Here is a 26,468-nt window from a genome sequence, read left to right on the forward strand (position 1 = left end):
AAGCAACACAAAATTTATATCCTGCCTATGTTAGCACATAATGTGAGAAGGATAATGGGGTACTGGGAATTGCAGTTCTGGGGTTCTGATTCCAATTACACAATATAAAATCAGATTTAAATAATTTGGAAAATATTAATTGTTCTTGGGTGTGCATAGTCATGAAATAATTAAAATAATAATCCTATCTACATTTTATTCAATACTATTCCAATTAATTAACTCCTTATTTTTTCTTGAATAAGAAAAAATTTTTTTCTTCAATAAGAAAAAATAATAGCAAAATTCATTTTGAAAAATAAAAGGTAAAGATTATCCAGAGGAAATAATGAAAAATATGTAACAGAAGGTCTAATAGTATGATATTTTAAACTTTATTATAAAGTAGTAATTATCAAAACTATCTAGTACTAAGAAATAGAAAAGTAGTTCAGTAGAACAGAAGAGACATACAAGAAATAGTAGTTAAATGATATAATAACCTTGTGTTTGACAAAAATAAAGCTCCAAGCTTTCAGATAAGAATTCACTTATCTGGTAAAATTTTGGGGAAAACTGGAAAGCAGTTCAGCAGAAAGTACAAACCAATATTTTATGTCATTTAACATGTTATATCAAAATCCATACATGAACTATCATGAGATATAATAAGAAAATAAGAATTTGGAGCTTCTTACCTATCAGATTAATGTATTGAAGAAGAATTTATAAATAAATCAGAAATAGAAAGCAGTTTGAGATATATAAAACATAATTTAATTACATTAATTTAAAAATACTTTGTACAAATGAAAGGACAATAGCTAAGATTAGAAAAAAAGCAGAAACTTTGGGGAAAAATTATAGACAGTTTCTTGGATAAAGGTCTCATATCTAAAATATATAGAGAAGTTTATTATACCAAAAATATGAACAGATAATTTTTGGATAAAGAAATCAAATTTAACCATATGAAAAATGCTCTAAATCATTATTGATCACAGAAATACAAATCAAAAAAATTCTGAGATATCATCTGATGCTTAGAGTGTCTAAAATGACAAAATGATAAAAGGGTAACATTACATTCAGCATCAGTTCACATAGGTATTTCCAGTTCGTTCCAAAATCATCCTGTTCATCATTCCTTATAGCACAATACTATTCTATCACCATCATATGCCACATTTTATTCACCCATTCCCCATTTGAGGGACATCCCTTTAGTTTCTAATTCATTGTCACCATAAAGAATACAGTTATAAATATTTTTGTACAAATAGATCCTTTTCCATTATTTTAAATTTCTTTGGGATAGACTTAGTAATGGTATTATTAGATCAAAAGGTTTGCATTCTTTTTTTTGCCTTCTGGGCATAATTCAAAATCACCCTCCAGGATAGATGTGAGGTGGTACCTCAGAGTTGTTTTAATTTGCATTTCTATAATCAAGAAGGATTTAGAACTTTTTTATATGATTATTGAGAGCTTTGATTTCATTATCTGAAAACTACCTTTTCATATCCTTTTGCCATTTATCAACTGGGAATGACTTGGATTCTTATAAATTTGACTTTGTTCTTTATATATATTTATATATATATATGAGAAATGAGGCCTTTGTCAAAGAAATTGGTTATAAAAAGTTTTTTTTTCCCATTTTATTGTTTCCTTCTAATCTTGATTGCATTGGTTTTGTTTGTACAAAACCTTTTTTAATTTAATATAATCAAAATTATTCATTTATATCTTGTAATATTCTCTATCTCTTGTTTGGTCATCAATTCTTGCCTTCTCCATAGATCTGACAGATAATAGATTGCATGATCTCCAAATTTATTTACAATATCACTCTTTATGTTTAAGTTGTATACACATTTTGACCTTATCTTGATATAGGGTAGCATGGGCAAAAGGTTTAGGAGTCTGAGTGCCCACAGCGTAAATTCAAGCTGTCTTTGAGTCCCCCTCATTACCCCAGAGAGCTGAGGAAGAGAGTGCTTGCTTTGGGTGGCTGGATAGAAGGACAGGGCCTGCAAAACTTTCCTCAGGAATTAGGAAGACGGGGAATGGAGCAGTTCCTCAAGTGTTAAATGGGCACATGTGTCAATACTTTGCCAAGGCTGATATAGATTGTGCTATATTGACCTAAACCTAATTTTTACTATAGTGTTTTCCAATTTTCCCACCAGTTTTTGTCAAATAGTGAGTTCTTATCCCCAAAGCTAGGATTTTTGGATTTATCAAACATTAGATTGTTGTGGTCATTTACCCCTAATCTATTCCATTGATCCACCCTTCTATTCCTTAGCCAGTGCCAAATTGTTTTGATATTACTGCTTTATAATACAGTTTAAAATCTGTTCCTGCTAGACCACCATCCTTCACATTTTTTTATTAGTTCCACTGATATTCTTGACTTTTTATTCTTCCAGCTGAATTTGGTTGTTATTTTTTCTAGATCAATAAAATAGGTTTTTTTTGCTAATTTTGCTGTTATGGCATTGACTAATTGAATTCATTTCGGTAGGATTGTCATTTTCCCTCCCTGATTTCTTGCCACTATCTTCACTCTGCACTTTAATCTTAATCGTCTTAATCCATGAATGCTTCAGGTTCTGGTCAATGGTTATCCTTTTCTGGGGAAGTTTGACAAGGGGTTGGTGGATGAAGTCTGTGGTCATACTACTGGTACAACTGAAATACCTTTAGTCTAAGTCAGAATTCATAGCTGAAATGTCAGTGAGAGCCTCCTGCTTGTTTTCTTCAAAGAATGATGAAGCTGCACTCAAAAGAAAGTATGTGATCATATCATATATTGGCCTCCAGTCCTAATGGTTCACAACCTCATGAGCCACAAACTCCAGAGTTCCAAAAGTATTTTTGAACTCATTTCTTGCCTCAATTTTATAGGCAATTCCCAAACCTATGAGCTTGATTCAAAGATTGAGCTCTTTCTTATTGAGAAGCCTGATGTTTTCAAGTCCCAGAAACCAACTCCAAGATTAGCATTATATTTTGCCTTTTTCTCAAAGTTATCATGGAGGGTAATGATGTGTGGATCTCATGAATAATGTCCACATTCCTCATTATCTCCTCCCAGCTGACCCCACCTGCCCTATCACTCCAATCCCCAAAAGCATTGATGACAAGTGATTCTTCATGATGAACTTGGCTGCATATTCCTTTCCACTTTTCTTCTGATGGCATTTCTGCATAATTGCAAATTGAACACTGCCCCAGTTCCTTGATCATATCATAATGGTCTTCCATATCCTACTTTCTACATGGGGATATGACTGCAGGCCATCCCTACCACTGTGTTTTCAACTCCAAAGGAAGACCAACTACTGCAGTATGTCAAAAGAAACCCAACACAGTCTCATAAATCAGGCCTCAGACTCTACTCAGCTGGTCTCATCAGTTTAGACCTAATCAAGGGTCTAAACCACTAATACACTGTTGTTGGACAATCCAACCATTTTGTAGAGAAATCTAGAATTATGCCAAAAAACATTATAAAACTGCATACCTTTTGACCCAGAAATTCCACTATCAGGTAGTTTTTTTTCCCCCTATAGGGATCAGGGGAAAAAGGAAAAGAATGTGTTCTAAATATATTCTAAAATATAAATTTTTCTAAAAAAAGAATATATTCTAAAATGTTTATAGCAATAATGAAAAAGAACTTGAAATCAAGGGGTTGCCCTTCATTTGGGGGATGCCTAACAAGTTGTGTCATATGATCATGTTGGAATACCACTGCCCAGTAAGAGATGATGAACAGGTTAATTTTTTTTTTAAATCTGGAAAGTCCTACATGACTGAAATGGGAACCAAGAGAACATTATATGCAAGAGAAATATTGTTTGAAAAATAAATTTTGTATGTAAACCTTTACAGAAAGAACTGATAATTAGAAATAATAAAGAGATGGTTCTATACATACACATAATACACATATATTTTTGTCAAATGATTCCTTTTTTAGAATGAAGAGGGAAGAGAGAGAGTGGATGTTACCTCAGAATTTAATGTAACAAGCAAATATATAATTAAAAAATGGAAGTAATATAGAAGAATGCTTAATATGACATTGTTCTTGCAGAAATCAGTTGCTATCTGGCTAAAAAAAATGCAGAGAAATGCTCAAAACAGTGTGAATACTAAAACCAGCTACTTAGGAGTCAGGAATATCAACTGTTTACTCTCCTGCTGGTAACCAGATTAAGTGGCCAGAGACTCTTAGCAGGCAATGGAGCCTGCAGCATGGAGAAACAATGGGGAGTAAGAAATGTACCAGAGTTAGAATAGGTATCCCCATAGGTCAGGAACAGTGTTGATTAACTTGCTGTGCTGAGATTCAGAATAAAGTGGTAGAGAAGGCAGTAGGCCATGTATTAGTATAGAGATGGCTAGTCAAGATCAGCCACTGACTGTGTGACCTTTGCTAAGTCATTTAACCTCATTATTTCTTTATCTGAAAAATGATGCTAATTATCACCAATTCCTACCTTTCTCATTTTACCAGATGGTAAAGTGAATTACCCCCCCCCCCCCCGATCTAATTAAAATGAAAACAAACCAAATGTCCTTCCAAATTGATTTCCAGAATGCTATCATAGTGTGTGTTTGGGTATAAATGTTGCCATAAAACATGCAAATATAGGCAATGAGGTAATTTGATTATCATAATATATTTCTTTGGGGTCCCTTAATTCATGATCATTTTACTTACAAGGAGAAAAAAAAACTCAGCAGCACAGTGTTTGCTATATTTATTTCCATATGACTGTTATCTATAAGAACATAAGGACTGTCATACTGGATCACACTTTCTTAGTAACAGTCTAATTAACCCAAACTTCTGCTACCAAAAATTACACAAGAATTAATTTTCAGAAAACTAATGAATTTCTCTGTAACAAAGTGTAGAAGGGTTAGCCAAGCTCAGTTCAATTTAATGTAGCAAACATTTTTATTCTATTCAATATCTATTATGATCCAAGGATACTTCATCTCTGGTCTCAAGGAATTTTCTCTGTAATACCTGGAATTTTTTACCTTCCATCTCTTCCTCCTGGCCTCCCAGGCTTCCTTCAAGTTTTAGCGAAGTCCAACTTTTTAAAATATTTATATTGATATATTTCATTTTTTGCATCATTATATTTCCCCTAATATTCTTTCTCTTCTTCCTCTCAGGGAAAAATACCATTTATAAGTAACATTTTAAATATAAAAAAGAGATTATTGCAAGGATATTGTGAGCATACGTAAAAAACCCAACTTGCACACATATTCATGTTTTGTTCATATGTTCCTGGGTTCCTGATTATTACAGCAGATCCTGATTTGAAGAACACGAGTCTTCAATCAAGTCTGGACGATGGAAAATGGCATGCAGACCAGACGAAGGACCAGAGTGGAAGGAAGAGAATTTCTACAAGCAACAAGATTGGACACAGAAGGACTTTGGAACTTTGAAATCTTGAAATTTTGACCATGAAGATGTGTAAGAATGCATCAAACATGTAAACACCAAATATATTTGTATGCACATCCTACATAGCAAAGTAAAAAATTTTGTGGAATGGGTAAGTATACAAGGTAAATGACAGCAAGACACGCTGATGTGAAATTTCTGTGGAAAATTCAAACAAAGAGTTTTTCTTTTCTGCATGAGTTTGCACAGAAATCTACAAGGATGTATATATGTAAATTTATATGGACACATGTAATTACTAAGTTACTAACATGCTAACTTTTTAGAGTAAGTTTATTGACAGTCTAACTACTAACAATAGTGCTAGCCTAGTGAATTTAAGGCTTAAGAAAGTAGAGACAGAAGTTTTGAAGTATAGTACTTAGATTGTATTATTATTGCATTATGGTTAGCATTTCTTAGTGTTGAGAAATTTTCTTAGTGACTATTTAGACATTAGGATAGGACGTTTGCATGTTCAATATATAACATATTGACATTGTTGAGTGAAAATTGTTAATTGATTTGTTGTGATGTGACACTATGTTCATTTAATTCCCCTACCTAAACCATCTTCCTATAACCCACTCTTAGCTTAGCATTTAGATAGATAGAACAGCTAAAATGAGTTTAGGATTTTGTTATTTGGGGGTGAGGGGTAAGAATATATTTCAGATAGCAAAGAGTTAAGATAGATAGATGAAATTATTAAGGTAAATATCATGGAAAAATGTAAATTGTATTTTCTAATAAAAGGGGGGATTGTAGTAGAGGCATGGAGAGAGAGAGAACTTGTAAACCAAGATGCAAGAAACTGGGGACCTAACCTGCCTGTCAATCAAGAAGGAGTTTCCAAAATGGAATGTTCCCAGTTGACAGTTGAGTTGACCAGGGGGAGGGGATTTGACTTGGAGTCACTCCCTCCCTGGAAGTTAAACCTGGCTGAAAGACCCTGGTGGGGCTGACTTGGTTTGGGGGTTCTCTGGCTTTGGACAGTTGAAGTTGACAAAAAGGAGAAACTTGGCTTTTGAGTTGGTGGTCTATTTAAGAGTTGAGGGGACTGGACTTGGAGTCACACTCTCTGAAGGTTGAACCTGGCTGAAAGACCCTTGTAGGGCTGACTTGGTTTTGGAGTCCTCTGATCAAAGGAAACCTCTGTTCTTTCTGAGATTTGACTGATCAAGAGTTGGAGGAAAGCCTGGCTGAAGGAGAGACTTTGAATTTTTTTTTAATCTGGGGTCGAAGCTGCAAAAAGAGACAAGCCAATCTGAAGGAGAGATTTTGAACTTTGTTTCTCTCTGGGGTTGAAGCTGAGAAAGGAGACAAGCCAGGCTGAAGGAGAGGTTTTGGACTTTGTTTTCTCTCTTGAGGAGTTGTCTCAGACTGAAGGACCTTTGCGGGGGAGGGGGGGCTTCAGAAATCAAGCTAAGAGACCTTGCTGATTTTGCAAAGAAGAAGAAAGAAGATTTTGAACAGCTGTTCTCCTCCATCTCCCTAACTGTCTAAGAGTCACAGTTTGTGACTGGACTACTTTCTCGAACCCTCATTTTAGATTAGGGTGTTAACTTGGAAATAAGACATAACTATTAAATAGTCAGAAAAACAAAGTCTTTAATCAGGATAGGGATAAGTCCAATTTGGCCCTTTACTCAGAGTTGGCACCACAACCTTTTCAGGGTGCAAACCCTGGACTCTGGGGATGTTATCCCTAGGGAGCGCCACAATGCTAGATGACAACTCCGAGGAACAAAAGAATTTGGGGAACTTATATACCCTTTGGAAAATCCAGGGGCAGGGAAAGATGATTGACATTACTATGGCTACAAGGAAAATGGGAGTGTTCAAACTACACTGACAAGATACAATCAAGCTAGGGAAAAGAATCGTAGCTAGAAGCTAGAGTGCAAGAGAAGGGGGCTGCTTACAATAGTTACTAAAGGATGGTTCATGCCCAGGTCTGACCTTCCTGAGAAAGGTTCTAATACAATAGGGGACACTACCTAAAACAAAGAATGTCCTTAGCATATGCTTTTCTCACCAAGGGTCATCATTTCCTTTCAGGGTAGATTTCTCATGGGAACAGGGGAACAAGGACAAGCTTTTGGGGTCCCCAATCTACAAGCTAAATCTAAAATTGGGGTTCAACAGATCCCACTAGGCCACAAGGTTGGGATTCCTAAATTCCATGCTGACAAGGGACATCCTCATCCCTCTCACCTCAGTTTCCCAACCTGTTTTTCCAATAAACCCCCTGATTTGAAAAGGAAAATAAAAGAATATCTTTATAGTTCACTCAGGGGGAAGGGAAGAAGCCAAAGTCTTCAAGAAGAATTGGGAGGTAGGAGAGGCAAGGGAGGAGAGAGTTGGAGAAGGGAGGGAGTGAGGGGGGAGGAGATTTAGAAAGATATACTGATCCATCAGCCATCAGTAGGGATTAGTAGACAAACCCCAGAGTAAAGCCCAGAGCAGTTCCTTTGTGTAGCAGTTCCCCTGGGTGGCAGCATCCCTGTGTACCAGCATCCCTGTGTGGCAGCATCCCTCAGCATTTCTTATTCCTACCTCCATTTCAAGTAAACAGTCTCAGGTTCCCTTAGCAGCCCTCTCTAGTCACAAGCCAGAGGACAGCAGTCATTGCAGAAGAAATAATTTCCTCAGTTTCCATCAGTTTACTATTCTATTTCAACAAGTAATAGTTTCCTCAGTTAACTTATTCTATTTCATACCTTTACATTCATATACAACAATTTGAATATCCATTGCCCAATTAAGGGGCATTAGATCGGTTTCCAATTTCCAGTTTCTATAAATATTTTGGTGTAGAAGAGGATTTTTCTTATCAATGGCCTTCTTAAGATATTAGACCAAATAGGGACAAAAAAGAAAACACCTTCTTCTCAGCATCACATGGCACATTCACAAACATTGACCATATACTATGTCACAGAAACATGGCATACAAATGCAGAAAAGCAGAAATAATAAATGCAGCCTTTTCAGATCATAAGGCAATAAAAATAATGATCAGTAAGGGTACATAGAGAGCCAAATCAAAAATTAATTGGAAATTAAATATGATACTCCAAAATCGGTTAGAGAACAAATCATAGAAACAATTAATAATTTCATCGAGGAAAATGACAATGGTGAGAAATCCTTTCAATCCTTATGGGATGCAGCCAAAGCAGTATTCAGAGGAAAATTCATATCCCTGAATGCATATATTAACAAATTAGGGAGGGCAGAGATCAATGAATGGGAAATGCAAATAAAAAACTTGAAAATGAACAAACTAAAACCCCCCAGAAGAAAACCAAAAACTAAAGGAGAAATTAATAAAATAAAATCGAAAGTGATAGAACTATTGAAGTAATAAACAAGACTAGAAGCTGGTACTTTGAAAAAACAAAATAGACAAAGTACTGGTCAATCTAATTAAAAAAGGAAAGAAGAAAAGCAAATTAACAGCATCAAAGATGAAAAGGGGGACATCACCTCCAATTAAGAAGAAATTAAGGCAATCATTAAAAACTACTTTGCCCAATTATAAGGCAATAAATATACCAATCTAGGTGATATGGATGAATATTTACAAAAATATAAATTACCTACACTAACAGAAGAAGAAATAGAATTCTTAAACAATCCCATATCAGACAGAAAAAGAAATCCATCAAAGAACTCCCTAAGAAAAAATCCCCAGGGCTTAATGGATTCACAAGTGAATTCTATCAAACATTCAAAGAACTAATCCCAATACCATATAAACTATTTGACATAATAAGTAAAGAGGGAGTTCTACCAAATTCCTTTTATGACACAAACATGGTCCTGATTCCAAAGCCAGGCAGGTCAAAAACAGAGAAAGAAAACTATAGACCAATCTCCCTAATGAATATAGATGCAAAAATCTTAAATAGGATATTAGCAAAAAGACTCCAGCAAGTGATCAGAAGGGTCATCCACCATGATCAAGTAGGATTTATACCAGGGATGCAGGGCTGGTTCAATATTAGGAAAATCATCCACATAATTGACCACATCAACAAGCAAACCAACAAGAACCACATGATTATTTCAATAGATGAAGAAAAAGCAATTGATAAAATACAACACCCATTCCTATTTTAAAACACTAGAAAGTATAGGAATAGAAGGGTCTTTCCTAAAAATAATAAACAGTATATATCTAAAACCATCAGCAAACATCATCTGCAATGGGGACAAACTAGATGCATTCCCAATAAGATCAGGAGTGAAACAAGGATGCCCATTATCACCTCTACTATTTGACATTGTACTAGAAACACTAGCAGTAGCAATTAGAGAAGAAAAAGAAATTGATGGCATTAAAATTGGCAAGGAGGAGAACAAGTTATCTCTCTTTGCAGATGATGGGATGGTCTACTTAAAAAATCCTAGAGAATCAACCAAAAAGCTAGTCAAAATAATCAACAACTTTAGCAAAGTTGCAGGATACAAAATAAACCCGCATAAGTCATCAGTCTATATATCTCCAACACAGCTCAGCAGCAAGAATTAGAAAGAGAAATCCAATTCAAAATCATATTAGACAAAATAAAATACTTAATAATCTATCTCTTGAGACAAACACAGGAACTCTATGAACACAACTACAAAACACTCTCCACACAACTAAAACTAGACTTGAGCAATTGGAAAAATATTAACTGCTCATGGGTAGGACGAGCCAATATAATAAAAATGACCATCCTACCCTTCCTTCAATAAATGAAAAATGAAATGTTTTCCTTCTGTGTATCTATTACTACAGTTCTTTCTCTTGATATAGATAGCATTCCTTCTCATAAGTCCCTTGGGATAGACCTGGATCATTGCATTGCTATTAGTAGTAAAGTAGATTACATATGATTGTCCCACAATTTTTCAGTCACTGGGTACAATGTTCTCCTGGTTCTGCTCATTTCATTCTGCATAAGTTTGTGGAGATCTTTACAGCTCATATGGAAATCAAGCTGTTTATAATCCCTTATAGCACAATAATATCCCACCAACATCATAGAACAGAATTTGTTCAGTCATTCCCCAATTGATGAACACCCTCTCATTTTCCAATTTTTTCCAACACAAAGAGTATGGCTATGAATATTTTTGAAAAGTATTTTTCCTTATTTTCTCTTTTGGGAACAAACCAAGTAGTGGTATTGTTGGATCAAAAGGTATGCATTTTTAGAGCCCTTTGTGCATAATTCCAAATTGCCTTCCAGAATGGTTGGATCAATTCACAACTCCACCAGCAGTGTATTAGTGTCCTAATTTTGCCACATCCCTCCAACATTCATTATTTTCTTTTACTTTCATAGTGGCCAATCTGCTAGGTGTGAGGTGATACCTCAGAGTTGTTTTGATTTCCATTTCTCTAATTAGGAGGGATTTAGAACACTCTTTCATGTGATTATTGATAGTTTTGATTTCTTCAACTGAAAACTGCCTCTTCATATCCTCTGACCATTTGTCGATTGGGAAATGGCTCAATTTCTTAAAAATTTGACTTAGTTCCTTATATATTTAGTAAATTAGACCCATGTCAGAAATTTAAAAAAAAATTTCCCTTCTAATTTTAGTTGCATTGGTTTTGTTTGTACATAATTTTTTAAATTGAATATTATCAAAATTATTAATTTTACATTTTGTAATGTTTTCTATCTCTTACTTGGTCTTAAATTCTTTCCTTTCCCATAGATACTACAGAAATATTATTCTATGTTCACCTAATTTATTTATGATTTCAACTCTTTATATTTAGGTCATTCATGCATTTTTGGGTGTAAGATTTTGATCTAAATCTAATTTTTTCCATACCATTTCCCAATTTTCCCAGCAGTTAATAGTGAGTTCTTATTCTAAAATCTGTGTTCTTTGTGCTTATCAAACACTAGCTTGCTGAAGTCATTTACCCTTTATCTATTCCATTGATCCCCCCTTCCATCTTTTAGTCAGTACCGTAATGTTTTGATGGTCATTGCTTTGTAGTACAATTGATTGTATTAATTTCATTCTGCAGAAGTTTCTCACTGTTATGTAATAAAAGCTATATTTTTAAAAATCTTTTCTAACTGCCAATGTCCTTTCTCTGGTGAAGATTATATCTACCCATTGCTGGGAGAGAGACATGATCTACTTCTCTTTTATTTTTATAATAACATGGTTTTAAAATTATGTATCCACCCATTTGGAATGTATTGAGAAAAATGAGATTAGGTGTTCCCTTAAACCTAATTTCTACCAGACTAATTTCCATTTTTCTCAACATGTTTAACAAATAGGGAGTTCATTCCAAAGTAATTTTTTTCTGTTTATTGAATAGTAAATTATTGAATTCCATTGTTTCTGATGTTCCTTTTTCTAGTCTCTATCATTGATCTACTACCTCTTTATTTTTTTAACCAAGTTGGTTTTGATGGCTGCTGCTTTATAGTATAGAATGATGTCTAGAAGTACTATCCCCTCCCTATCTCTACCTATTTTCATCATTTCCTTGATATCCTTTAATTTTTGTTTTTTTACAAATTAACTTTATTATTTTGTCAAGTGTTATCATGTGTCTACTTGAAGATTTGATTTACATTGCATTAAATGTATAAATTAACTTTTTATTCTCATTCTTTTTATTAGTTTTTCATGCCCCAGCCATGTATGAAGGGAAAAATAAGAATTTATTGAGCATTTATTATGTCCACAATGTGCCAGATACTGTAGTAAAAGCTTTACAAGTATCTCATTTGAACCTCTAAACAACCCTAGGGGACAGATAATATCCCATTTTACATTCAATAAGGCAGAGGCCCAAAGTGGTTATGATTTAGCAAGAGTCACATAACTAGTTTGTGATACCAGAATTGAACTTAGGTCCTCCTGACTATATATAGTGGGCCATCTAACTATCATGAACACTGAATAATCCTGTAGCTATTTATGTTATTCTTTAATTCGGTATTAATTTAGCCTACATTTTTTGTATACTTTGTTAGATTATTACCCAGATATTTATTTTGTAGGTACTTGGAATAGGGTTCTGCTTCCTATTATTGCCTCTTAGATATCTTTATTATATAGAAATGCAGTTAATTTTTGAGGATTTGTCTTATAGCCTATAATTGTACTGATTGTTTTAATTTGTCTCTTTGCTGATTCCCTGGGATTTTCCATGTGGACCATCATATCATCAGCAAATAGAGATACCTTTATTTTCTCTTAATCTTTAGTCCTTTAAATTATTCCCCTTGTCTTTTTGGCAGCATTTTTAGAATTATATCAGTGAGGGTAAGGGAGAATTTGCATTCTTCTTTTGCTCACGTATTTTTTGCAAAATGATTCTGGCAGTTTGGTAATGAAAAGTGCATTGGTCCTGCATTCAAAAACATGGCTATGAATCCTTGATCTGAAGATTTCTACCTATTGGATCCTGGACAAATGATCTAATTTCTCTCAACCTCAGTTTCTTCATCCCTAAAAACATAATAAGAAAATTTGTGCTGCCTATACTTAATGATTTTATAGCACTTTGTAACTCTTAAAATGTTATAAAACCATGAGCTGTTACTATAAAACAAGAGTTAATAGTCATCCTTATCAATATTTACTTATTCTTAATCTCATCTATTTTATCAAAGACATTTGTGCCTTTTTGCTTTGAGGGTAATTATCTTCTGTAAGATGGTATTTGAACCAATTAATTAATATGCTAGGATAAAATTTAGTAACTCTATTGATATTATAATGGGACTTAAAGTTATTCCAACAATTTCTCTAACTCAGTGATCACAGTGGCCTTTTTTGAAATTACTATAATTGTGCTTATGATATATGAAATACTAGAGAAAATATATTAAAATGGGATAATCCCTTCCCCGAGTAAATGTATATTATCCACATACTGCTTCAATTTCCTTTTTTCCCTTTCTGCCATGAATGATTTCTAAGAACTTTCCATAAATGACTTTCTTTGGCATACATTTTAGAATACAAATTGAACTTTTTTGAATCCAGAATGCATGAGCAATTATTATGATTAACTGTGGAGTTACCATATTATACCTGACCAAGTAATTTTCAGAGGATTTACATTCAATTGGATAAAGAAATATTGTGATTTAAAATAAATGTGAATGCTTCTTATATTGTAGTGATATCAGCCTTTCTCAGAAACAGTGGTGAATATTATAGGGACTTTTTTTCAAATCCACATCTTTGATTTCATTCTTATAATGAACTTCCATTATGGAAATTCCCCCTATCAACATGAATGATAATCAGTATCACTCTGCTAGTAAGTATCTGAGGTCATATTTGAATGACCAAGTTTTTCTAATGTCAGATCAAGTGCTCTTTCCTTTGCATCAACTAGCTGCCTTAATACCTTTGTAATTGTCCTGAAAATTAAACTTCTAGATGGTTACTTAGGAACCTGAGAGGTTAATTGATTTGGCCAAGTTCACATAGTCTGTAATAATGAAAGAAATTGGCATATGAGCAAATATAGCTCATATGGAAACTATGTGGCATATCGCTTAATTTTTATTTAATTAGTCAGAGCCCCAGAGTGTTTACTGTGAACAACAGTTATCACTTATTTAGATACTGAAAAGCTTTTGTTCACTGGGAATTCCAGTGAATAGAATGTCTAATAATAAAATGCTTCTTATGCCTCTGTTACAGAGCATATTCCTTCTAGCATTTCTTCATGTAGCTTGATTAGTTCAGATTAAATAATCTTACTCTTAAACTAAGTAATATAAAGTAATTTTTCTTCTTCTTTATGATTCTGATTTTCTCTTATCTTCCTGAGAAATCTAACTTTCAATTCCATAGTGATCCCAATTATCCAAAGGTGGGATTTTTGGTTGTTGTTCTTTGTTTATTTGCTTGTTTTGTGGGGATTAAGGTAGGAATTGGTGGACCAGAATGAAAACTTGAAATAACTTCTCTATGATACCTCCAGTTTTGACTTAACTCATTTCTATAGGTGTCAGTTGTTTGTTTGTTTTCTCTCATATAATTCTGCCCTCTCATATAGTTGAACTTCAGTCACAGCAGGTTGAAGGCAGAGTCTTGGAATTCTTTGACTATAATACATTTATAAGTAATGTCCAGAGTTAATTTGTGTCTTTCTAATTTGTATCATTTTTGTCAACAAAGTCCTTGTTTAACAAAAAACCCTAAAAGTATTTACAAAGTGCATGCTATGTAACTTTCTGGTTACATAGATGTTACATAAATGTCTACATACATATGTAACTGGCTAGACACTAGGGATACAAGAATAAAGAATAAAACAATCTCTACCCTCAAGCCCTTAATATTCTACTTGTAGAAACTATGGAAAGGAAAACTGAAGCAAGTTTTGGACTTTATGCCACTTAGCTGGCACAAACAGCAGTTGGGATGTTAGTGAGAAGATATTGACAAGAATGACAGTTGGTGAGGAGAGGGGTGACTGAGAGAATGACAGTTGGTTTGGGAGTCTCTCTTTTCTGACTCTCGGACTGGAAGGAGCCTCTCTCCCAGTCTCAGGATAGAAGTACCTCTATTCCTGTATCTTTCCCAACTGTATGCTCTACCTGGATTCCTGTGATTGTGTCATCGAACAAAAGGTTTTAAGGGGAGCAGTTTGAACTGTAAGGCTGGTCTTTAGGAGCATCAGCCTGAAGAGACAGGCCCAATGAGCTCTGAAGGTCAGAACCTAGAAAACTAACATAGATTAGCATAGACAGGAATAAAAGAAAGCCTCCACCAGCCTGTGATGGTCCTCAGCTCAGAATCTGAGAGAGACTCAAACCTAATCTAGGGAATTCCTGATTCCCTCATCCCTGACACCTCCCCAATCCAAACTTGTTATTAAAATTCATCTTTATTTAAATAACCCACAGTCAGATAAGAGGACTCTCATTTCAGGAGAACATAGAGGAACCTAAGGACAACCATTCAACCATAAATGTTCCTTATTGTACCTCTGCCGGGCAACCTTGGTCAGGGGGAGGCTTGTCTCTTAGGAAGGTCCATGCTTACCTACTCTGGGGTATCTTCAACAAATTTCTCTGATAAAGGTCTTATTTCTCAAATATATAAAGGGGTAAAATATATAAGAATATATGTCATTCCCCAATTGACAAATTGTCAAAGGCAGTTTTCATATGAAGAAATCAAAGCTATCAATAATCATATAAAAACATTCTTAATCCCTCTTGATTAGAGAAATGCAAATTAAATCAATGATGAGAAACTACCTCACACCAATCAGTTTTACCAATATAACAATAAAGGAAAGTGAAAAATGCTGGTGGAGATGTGGTGAAATTGGGACACTAATGCATTGCTGGTGGAGTCATGAACTTATTCAACAATTCTGGAGAGCAATTTGGGATTATGCCCAAAGGGCTATTTAATAATGCATACCCTTTGATTAAGTGATAACACTACCAAGTTTGTATCCTAAAGAGAAAAAAATGGGAAAGGACCCGCTTATACAAAAATATTTATAGCTGATTTTTTGGTTGTGGTAAATAATTAGAAATTAGACGGATGTTCCTCAATCAGGGAATGGCTGAACAAATTGTGGTATATGATGGTGATAGAAGACTATTATGCCATAATAAATGATAAACAGGATGATTTTAAAAAGACCTGATGTTAAAGGAATATTTTTAGTCTCCCTCTGTCCCTTTAAAAGCAGAAGATATCTAAGTAAGAACAGGAGAGCTGAGAAGAGAGTTAGCTAGAAATGAAGATTCCTCTTACTGAGGAGATGAGATTTATAAGAAAGAAACATTTGAGAGTAGGGGCTATTTCCTCTGGAGTCCCTAGGGAGCAGGAAGTCTGTCTCTGTCTCTCTCTCAGTCAAGAAACTGACTGGAAATTTTACTACTGACAGTTGTATAAAGAAACAGATTTAAGGAGTTTGTAGGTGATTAAGGTTTATTGATTAGCTTATGTAGGTATATAGTGAATATATTTCTAGGTAGGAGTAGTGTAGACAAGTTAGACCTTGTCTGTAAAGCAGAAGAACCTGTCCTTGAAGACAGAGGAGGGTTTTTTTTTAGAAATTTTAGGGAGGATTGGGATTAGAATAATATTCTTGTCTCCTTTCTACTTTCCATCAGAACTTCTAAATTAAACTCAGTGTTTTTATCAAACTGCTCTCCTCACTTTTGTCAAACTCCTACCAAAATTAACCATTAACACTGAGGCATGATGTGAACTGATGCATGAAATGATACAGAATGAAATAAGCAGTAACAGGAAAACATTGTACACAGTTATACAGTAACAGCAATATTGTGGAATGATCAAATATAATAGCTTTACCTACTATCAGCAACACAGTGATCCAGAACAATTCTAAAGGTCTTATGAAAAAAAAATGCCACCCACCCTCAGAAAAACAACTGTTGAAATAGGAATAAAGATGAAGTATGTAATTTTTCAATTGTTTTTGGATAGATCTTTTGATGTTTTGATTTTATAAGATTATTCACTGACAAAAAATGAATAATATGTGATATGCTTTGTATGATAATATGTATATACATGCAAATTGAATTGCTTGCCAATTATAGGATAGGGGATGGAAGAAAGGAGAAAGATAATTTGGATTATATAACCTAGGACAACTTTTTTGGAAATTTGTTATTACATGTCATTGGTTAAAGAAATAAACAAACAAACAAACCAAAACAAGTATAAACTGAGAGAAAATGTTAAATAAACTATAGATATTTTTTAAATGGTGGTGAAAAAAAATAAGAAAATAACAAAAAAGAACCTAACCATAAAAATATATTATCACAACAGAGAATTTTGAAGCAAAATGAAGAAAAAAATTAGGTGTGCAAGGTAAATATCTAGGGGGCCTTGGTCCCATGAAGTTACAAGGAAACTCTCAAAAAAAATCTAATAAGAATTACTGGAAGAGTTTTTTTTTTTTATGTCTAAAGTGAATTAATAATGATAAAGGAAGAATTAGTTTAAGAAATGAAAGTAAAGAAACTACAAAATAAAAAGGCCATTAAAAGCTTGGAAAGGGAAGTTAAGAAAATGCTAAAGAAAATAACATTTTAAAGTTCATAACTGTCCAAATGGAAAAAGAAATACAAAACTTCAGTTTGTACTTCTTAAAAAAGAATTGTACACATAAGTACAAAAGCTCACAGGGAAAAAAGAATTCCTTCAAAGTGCGGATTAGGCAGGAAGAAACTAATGATTTTATGATAAATCAAGAAATTTAAAAAATAAGAAAAAATAAGAAAAATTTTAAAATAGAAGAAAATGTGAAGTATCTCATTGAAAATGCAACTGACCTGACAAAAATGTTTGAGAAGAAATAATGTAAAATTTACTAGACTATCTGAAAGCCATGATCAAAAAATAACCTAAATATCAATTTTCAAGGAAATCTATCATAATATCTTAGTATGAGAAAGAAAAACAAATGGAAAGAATTTGCTGATCACTACCTAAAAGATTCCAAAAGGAAAACTCACAATATTATAATCATATTCCAGAGCGCTTAGGACAAAAAGAAAATACCTAAAGCAGCTAGGAATAAATTATTCGAATATGATGGAACCATAGTCAGGTTCATGTAAGAATTAGTGCCTTTGACATTAAAGGAGCAAAGGCTTAGAATATGAAATTTCAGTAAGTAAAAAAAAACTGGTATTATAGGCTCCAAAATGGAAAAAAAAATAAAATGGGAGACTAATTTCCTTAATGAATATAATTGTAAAACTTTTAAGTAAAATACTAGCTCAGAGATGATAGAAATTTGTGAGAAAGATCACACACTATGAATAGGGGGAATTTAAAGCAGCAATAATGGATGGTTCAATATGAGAAAAAGTATAAGCTTAATTGATCATATCAATAAAAACCAACAAGAATAATTTTATTACCTCGATATTTAACAATTGTTGACAAAATTTGACACCCATTCCTTATTAAAATATAATAAAGTTTAGGAATAGAACTAGCCTTTTTTAAAAAGTTGATAGGTAATGTCTATATGAAAACAAAAATAATCATTATTTATAATGGGGAATTATTTGTTACCAAATTGAACAAGATAAAGGAAGGATAACCATCATCATTTATATTATTCAATGTTTTATCTGAAATGTTCCTTTTGTGGGGACAGTAGTTCTTTTTGTGGCAAATAATTCCTGGAAATTAGGGGGATTCCAAATGATTATTGAATGCCTGAACAATATGGTATGTAATTTTGATGGAGTATTAGTGTGCTTTAAAAAATAATTAGCACAATGCTTTCAGAAAAACCTGGGAAGACTCTTGAACTGAAATAAAGTGAAGTGAGCAAAGTGGGGAGAAAATTGGACAGAGGCATAGTGATATTAAAGATGTGCATCTATGAATGACTAAGTTACTCTGATGAAACTATGATCTCAGACAATTGAAAAGGATCCATGATGAAAATTGCTATCCATATCCAGAAAGAAAATCAATGAACACTGAATGCAGATTGAAACATACCTGTGTTTTTACATTCTTTATTTTTCTTGTTTTTGTGACGTTTTACAATTTATATTGTAAAAGATATCATGGGAATATATTTTGCATGATTTCATATCTAAAATCAATATCATATTGCTTCCCTTTTTAATATATGAGGAATATGGAAGAAGAGAAAGAAAGAATTTGAAAATCAAAATTTTTTAAATAATATTTTATTTGGTCATTTCAAAACATTATTCATTGGAGACAAAGATCATTTTCTTTCCCCCCACCCCCATAGCCAACACACGATTCCACTGGGTTTCACATGTGTTCTTGATTCGAACCCATTTCCATGTTTTTGGTATTTGCATTAGAGTATTCATTTAGAGTCTCTCCTCAAACATGTCCCCTTAACTCCTGTAGTCAAGCAGTTGCTTTTCCTCAGTGTTTTTACTCCCATAGTTTGTCCTCTGCTTGTGGAGAGTGTTTTTTCTCCTAGATCCCTGCAGCTTGTTCAGGGACAGTGCATTGACACACATGGAGAAATCCATTACGTTCAATTGTACCACAGTGTATCAGTCTCTGTGTACAATGTTTTACTGGTTCTGCTCCTTTCCCTCTGCATCACTTCCTGGAGGTTGTTCCAGTCTCCATGGAATTCCTCCACTTTATTATTATTCCTTTTAGCACAATAGTATTCCATCACCAACATATACCACAATTTGTTCAGACATTCCCCAATTGAAGGGCATCCCCTCATTTTCCAATTTTTGCCCACCACAAAGAGTGCAGCTATGAATATTCTGGTACAAGTCTTTTTGTCCATTATCTCTTTGGGGTACAAGCCCAGCAGTGCTATGGCTGGGTCAAAGGGCAGACAGTCTTTTATTGTCCTTTGGGCATAGTTCCAAATTGCCCTCCAGAATGGTTGGATCAATTCACAACGATACCAGCAATGAATTAATGTCCCTACTTTGCCACATCCCCTCTAGCATTTATTACTTTCCTTTGCTGTCATGTTAGCCAATCTGCTAGGTGTGAGGTGATACCTCAGAGTTGTTTTGATTTGCATCTCTCTGATTATAAGAGATTTAGAACACTTCTTGATGTGCCTATTAATAGTTTTGATTTCTTTATCAGAAAACTGCCTATTCATGACCCTTGCCCATTTATCAATTGGAGAATGGCTTGATTCTTTTGTACAATTGATTTAGCTCTTTGTAAATTTGAGTAATTAAACCTTTGTCAGGGGTTTGTATGAAGATTGTTTCCCAATTTGTTGCTTCCCTTCTGATTTTAGTTACATTGGTTTTGTTTGTACAAAAGCTTTTTAATTTGATGTATTCCAAATTATTTATTTTACATTTTGTGACTCTTCCTAAGTCTTGCTTGGTTATAAGTCTTTCCCTTCCCAAAGTTCTGGCATGTATTCTATTCTGTGTTTGCTTAATTTACTTATAGTTTCCTTCTTTATGTTCAAGTCATTTGCCCATTTTGAATTTATCTTGGTGTAGGGTGTAAGGTGTTGATCCAAACCTTATCTCTCCCACACTGCCTTCCAATTTTCCCAGCAGTTTTTATCAAATAGTGGATTGAAAATACAAATTTTAATGATTTTTTACATTGAATTAGGACCCATAATAAAGTAAATAAAATATATTTATAAGAAAAAAATCTATTGTGTACAAACATTATGAAGAGTGTGGTTTCAAGAAAACCTGAGGACATATCAACTTTTGCAAAATGATTGGATCATAACTAAAATATTCTATACAATAATGGCAATATTTAAAAAAATAAATTTTATACTTAGAAACTCTGATCAACACAATAAAAACCTACAGTTCCAAAAGAGTCATGATGAAGTATGCTCACCACCTCCAGATAGAGAACTGTTTAACTCAGATTTCAGATAAAAGATATTTTCTTCTCTTTCTTTTTTTTCTGGACATAGCATATGTGGATTTTTTTTTTGTATAGTTGTACATACTTGTAACAGGTTTTCGATTTCTTACCTTTTAATAGCTGGGAGAGAGGGAAGGGAAAGAAACTGGATCTGAAAAAATGTAAAACAGAACTTTAACAAACAAAAATGATAAAAATAATTTCAGGTATGAGAGAATACTGCTACAGTTGATATTCAAGGATCAGGAAAAACTTCACAAAGAACAAAACATCTATTCAAGTTTTATAGACAGCTAAGATTCCATAAAGAATAGAAGAGGGACTAGATTCTAAACAGGTAATATAAATTATTGACATATACAAAGATTGGGGAAGAAATGTCAGGTTTGGAGAATGGAAGGCAGACTGGTTTATCATAAACATCTGTGTGGTGACAGTGAGTGATATGTAATAAACCTTGAAAGATACATTATAACTATATTTTTGCAAGATTTAAAAGCCGAGAGAGAGAGAGAGAGAGAGAAAGAGAGAGAGATGTATTTAAGGGGTACCTATATTTAATGAATAGGGAAATAGGATCATCCAGTAATTGAAACAGAAAATGAAAAATCATGCATATAAGAAAACCAAAGCCTGATGATTATGGACTATCTTAATATTTACAAAACTATTTGCTCATAACAAATCTGAGATAGCATAAATATTTCAATTTCCAATATATATGGAAAGAAATTGAATCTCAGATAGGTTAAATGCTTTGTCAAGGGATACATGAATATGAAAACATCTTTTTTCTGATTTATAGAATGACTCAGAAATCATTAGTTCTTTAACTTAAATAACAATAAAATAGATTTATTATTTAACTAGAGAGATGATCTTTAAGTCAAGACAACACTGATTCAAGTCTAGCCTCTAACACATCCTGTTGTTAGGGTCACTGCATCACCCACCACCAAGGAAAAACCCACAGACAATGCAATCAAGCAGGAGAGTCCTTTATTCTGGTATACACCAGGGGAAGCTCAGCACAAGAGTTCCACCTGCAGTTGTGAGTGCAGAGTCTTTTATACCCAATGCCTGACAGCATATTACTAGCCACCATACGTGGCCCACAAGTTTCTCCTGGACTCTACGTTTTGGGTGTCGGCACATTTAGGTTCCCTGACAGGGGTCTGTTGGTCAGATGTTCTATAGTGATATGTGCTGTACTGACCAAGCAGCTCCCTGCTTGGGGCTCCTTCACTGTCTGGCCCTGAATCAATAAATATCTCAGTATCTCAGGAACTAAGTACTTAAATTGCAGGGATGATAATGATTTGAACTACTGCTACTTTTACTACTAGTACCAGTAGTACTCCTGTTGCTGGTGCTGCTGCTGTTTCTACTTCTACTTCTACTATTAAAGGGGAGGAGAAAGAGATGAAGAAGAAAAAAAGAAAGAAGAATAAATATTCATTATCAAAATGAGAAAAAGGATCACCACTGGGGACCTACCTCATGTTAACAAGGAAATTAAAAGTTTAACTTAAATTGAAATCTTTAAAAAAACATGAAACATGAAATTATCAAGCTACAATGGACACACACACACACACACACACACACACACACATATATATATATATATATATTCATATATATTTTTTCCAGAAAACTGAATGAATTAAAAATGAGTATTAAATTGTCTTTTGGAAAAATTAAGAGAATAGAATACTAGTTGAACCAGTAAAGCAATGATATGGGTTCTATACCCATTTTGAAACTTATACTTCTTACCTAACCTTGGGGAGAAACATTTGAAATATTATTAATGTAATCTGTTTATATTATTAGAGTCTGTTAGAAAGAATTTTGCAAATCCATAGCATTGCTATTGTTAGTTTGACTATTTTTAACAAAACAAAAACATACCAAAGTAAGAGAGATTAAAGAAATGCGTAAAAAACAAATATGGTTTTTTTGCTAGTAGGAAATTTCAAACTCAAGGGAAGGAAGGTAAAAATGGCCTCATTCATAGAAGTGTTTCTTTGGCATCATCATCTTGGCAGGATCCAAAAATTCATAAACATTATTCACAATAGGTAACAAGATAGTGTACTGCACCAGATGGCTTGGCCTTCCACTCCCTTGAATTCTAATAAGTTTACCTTTAAAGCTATTAAGAAACAATTTATCAAACAAGAATAACTTATGGTGTGGCCATTTGTTCTAACAAAGTGCTTGCAATCACAATTAAGATTTGTGTCAATTAGTCTTACTCAGGTGAAAATCTATTTATTATCAGGCTCACAGAGCAAGGAGTCTTCCACAGAGGAAACCAAGAGAAAACAATTCTGTAGAAATGATGGCAAGAAAACAAAGAGAAATCAAATTGCAAGGGAAAGAGATTCAGCAATGCACTAGATAAAAATGGTTCTTAGAAAGTTAACAATAGTTTCCTTGTGAAGAGTAAAGCACTAAGCCTAAATCTTATGGGTAAGTTATCAACTCTGATAATGTGACTGCCATTTTGTGATTGAAGAAACAGATGAATTTTCAATTTATCAAATATGAACATATGAAACAACTACAACTAATCCTTCTATACTCATCTAGCTAGACTAGCAAAAAAAATTCCTACAATTTGTAATGTCTCAAATTATATTTCCATACATTTTAAGTTCATCATGTCCCTGTCTGGAAGGAAATGTAATAGCTTTTTTTGTTTGTTTATTTGTTTTTCATGAGGGGACATGTGGTTAATTATTGTATTGATTGAAGTTTTTCTCTATAAAGTTATACAAATTGTTTTCATAGCCTTCTTCACTTTACATCATCTAACTATGTTTTCAATGTTAATTTATGAAAGTCTTGATTCTTTAGTCTGCTGTGCTTTTCATCAGTGATAATGGCCAAGTTCAAATTAGACTTTAAAGTCAAACACATGCTCATTAATCCAAATATTTGTTTCTCAGGTAAATGGACAACCCAGCTCCTGCAACTGTTTAGTTGAAATCTTTTGAAGAAAGTGAGTAAAAGTATCACCACTTTGGAAAAATAAAAGGAGATGGTCTTAGAATGAAAGAAGGCAAAAAGGATGTCTATATAAATGGTCTAAATGAAAATATAATTTTACTACAATCTCATCACAACATATAACAATCTTAGCAACCAATCATAATTTTGGGGGGAAGATAAAAATCTCTTCCTTTCAAATGTTGTAAATATATATCTATATCTATATAGATAGATATGTATGGGATGGATCTGTTAAACTTTAGGAATTACAATATATCAAGTATTATAGTTAGAAAATTAAGTTTCTTATATAAGTTTGAAGATTTTTTAAGGCAAATTCACCCTCTTGTTGCATAGGCAAAGACAAATACACTCATATATACACACTTTAAGCTTGTTTATCTGTCAAAGTACTTGTTCAATATATGTGTAACAAAAATATAATTGAAGATGTATGCTTTAAAAGAATATTAAAAATAATTCAATCAGACCACCTCATTTTATAGTTGAGACAATTTAATTCTGGAAAGCTAAAATAACTGGCAAAAAGTGGCAAAACCAGGACTTTAAAAAAATCAAAACAGAGTTCTTTCTATTATACAATGGCATTATTGGAAAATGATAGAAATGTCATTCCCTTCATTTCACAAATAACTGATAAATAAAATTATTCCAGTACAATAGCCATCCTCTGCATGAAAGTAGAATGTGATCCAGAAGATTCTCACTTAGGCTTCTATTCAAACACTACTAACAATAACTATTCATATTTACTGTTCATCCATTGCTTTTTGTTTAGATAACACTTTTCCATTCATAATTTCATTTATGCTTTATAATAGCCCCAGTGTTATAGATAGGGATATATAATTAGCCCATTTCTGAAGTAAAGGAAACTATGGTGAAGTTACCTGTGTGGAAAGGAAACAAGACTGACAGTTGGTGGGGGAAGGGGAAACTGGGAGTGGCAGTTGGGACTTGTGACTAGCACTTCCTTCCTGATGGGCTTTAATTCCTTCCTGGTGTTGGAAGAGGGAGGAGATCATTTTCAGCCAAGTCTGGAGTGGTGTGCCTCTTCTGGGTTCAGCCCGAAGATTCAGGCCCAATCACTTCTGAAGGTCAGAACTGTTCTAGTTTGCTTTCTGTCCACAGCTAAGATTCTGAATTAGACAAAGCAAGGACTGATATAGCGTAGACCGGAGTGGGAGAAACCCTCCACCAGCCTCTGGGGTCTGGCCTCAGCTCTGAAGCTGAGGAAGAACTCTAATCACAACTGGTTATTAAACTTTATATTATTTGAATTCGCAGTCAGATAAGTGGACTATCTTTTATGGGCATAGAGAAAGCTGAACATCAGTTCAGTCATTCAACGACAAACAGTCCTTATTGGACCCCTGCTGTTTCCTCTCAGCAGGATGAATCTCTCCCCTTTGCTTCACCGAGCAATATTCCCTCTCTCCCCTCAAATCCTCCATACCCTACTACAAACCTCCCATATTCCCTGTTTTTTCATATCCTCCCCATCTCTCTTCAATAAATATTACACCTGTCAAAACCAGGAAGAGACAGAGCCAGATGTCAACTTTGGATTTTTTTGAATCTCATGTCAGGGATCTTTTTACATTGTAAAATCTTTAAGTTCAAGTGTTGTTGATCACAGAGGCTTTTGGTGATTGCTTTTTCTGTAGCTGTATTTTATCTATATATCTTCCTCCAAATATCTAACCAAAATTTCCTCAATTTCAGCCTCATCTCTTTACAATTGACAGTGCCCCCTTTTTTGCCCTCTTTATCTTTAGAATTCTTTTTCATTAATATTGATGGGGTCATCTTTTATTGATCTTCTATATCTGAAAAAATCCCTTACATACTCTATTACTTAATATTACAAAACTGTTTTATTTATTCTCAGTGTTTTTGTTGTGGTCTAGTTAAAAGTCTGTTATCCAAATAATATCCAAACATTATTCTAACATCGAAACATGAAGGAGGGTAACAAGAAGTCTAATCAATAGGTTATGAATTGGAACTGAACAGTTCTCTTACTTTGTGAGCAACAATGCCTGCTCATGGCAAAAATGAAATTCATATGTGAAATAAGAGAAATTAGGTTTATATATCTTCTGATATTCCTTTTCTGTCACTTCCCCTGACTGTTAATACCAACACTATATGCTGAAATTATCTCCTTTGGTGAAAACTGAATAGGAGAGTAGGAGACTAGAAAGTCTCATAAAATGGAAAGCACTGTGGCTATGAAGTCAGAGATCCTAGGTTCACATCCTGTTTTTGTCATCAATCACCTATATAACCTTAAATCATACATATCACCTTTATGAACTTCTTTCTTCATTTCTAAAATGAAAATTTGGATTAGATGACTACTAGTCTCACTTCCACCTCTAGATATATAAATGCATAAAATCCATGAGGACAGGAATTGTTATTACTTTTTTCTTTGAGTTGCCACAGATACAACTTTTCATTTTTCTTTTTAGTATAGAAAGGAAGCAAGCGGGCAATCTATGGTGTCCTAAATGCAATATATCAATTCATTTTTGTCTCTGAATTTCTGGTACCTAAGAAGCCATATATTAACAAGAACACCCACACA

At 33.8% G+C, this 26,468-nt stretch overlaps 1 pseudogene; it reads right to left on the reverse strand.

Annotated features, from left to right (window-relative positions):
* Positions 1 to 1,603: 1,603 nt before the first annotated feature.
* LOC130458974 (death-associated protein kinase 3-like) overlaps positions 1,604 to 26,468 on the reverse strand; it is a 107,835-nt pseudogene continuing 82,970 nt past the window's right edge.

Source organism: Monodelphis domestica, chromosome 4 (assembly GCF_027887165.1).
Source record: "Monodelphis domestica isolate mMonDom1 chromosome 4, mMonDom1.pri, whole genome shotgun sequence".
Taxonomy (NCBI): Eukaryota; Metazoa; Chordata; class Mammalia; order Didelphimorphia; family Didelphidae; genus Monodelphis; species Monodelphis domestica.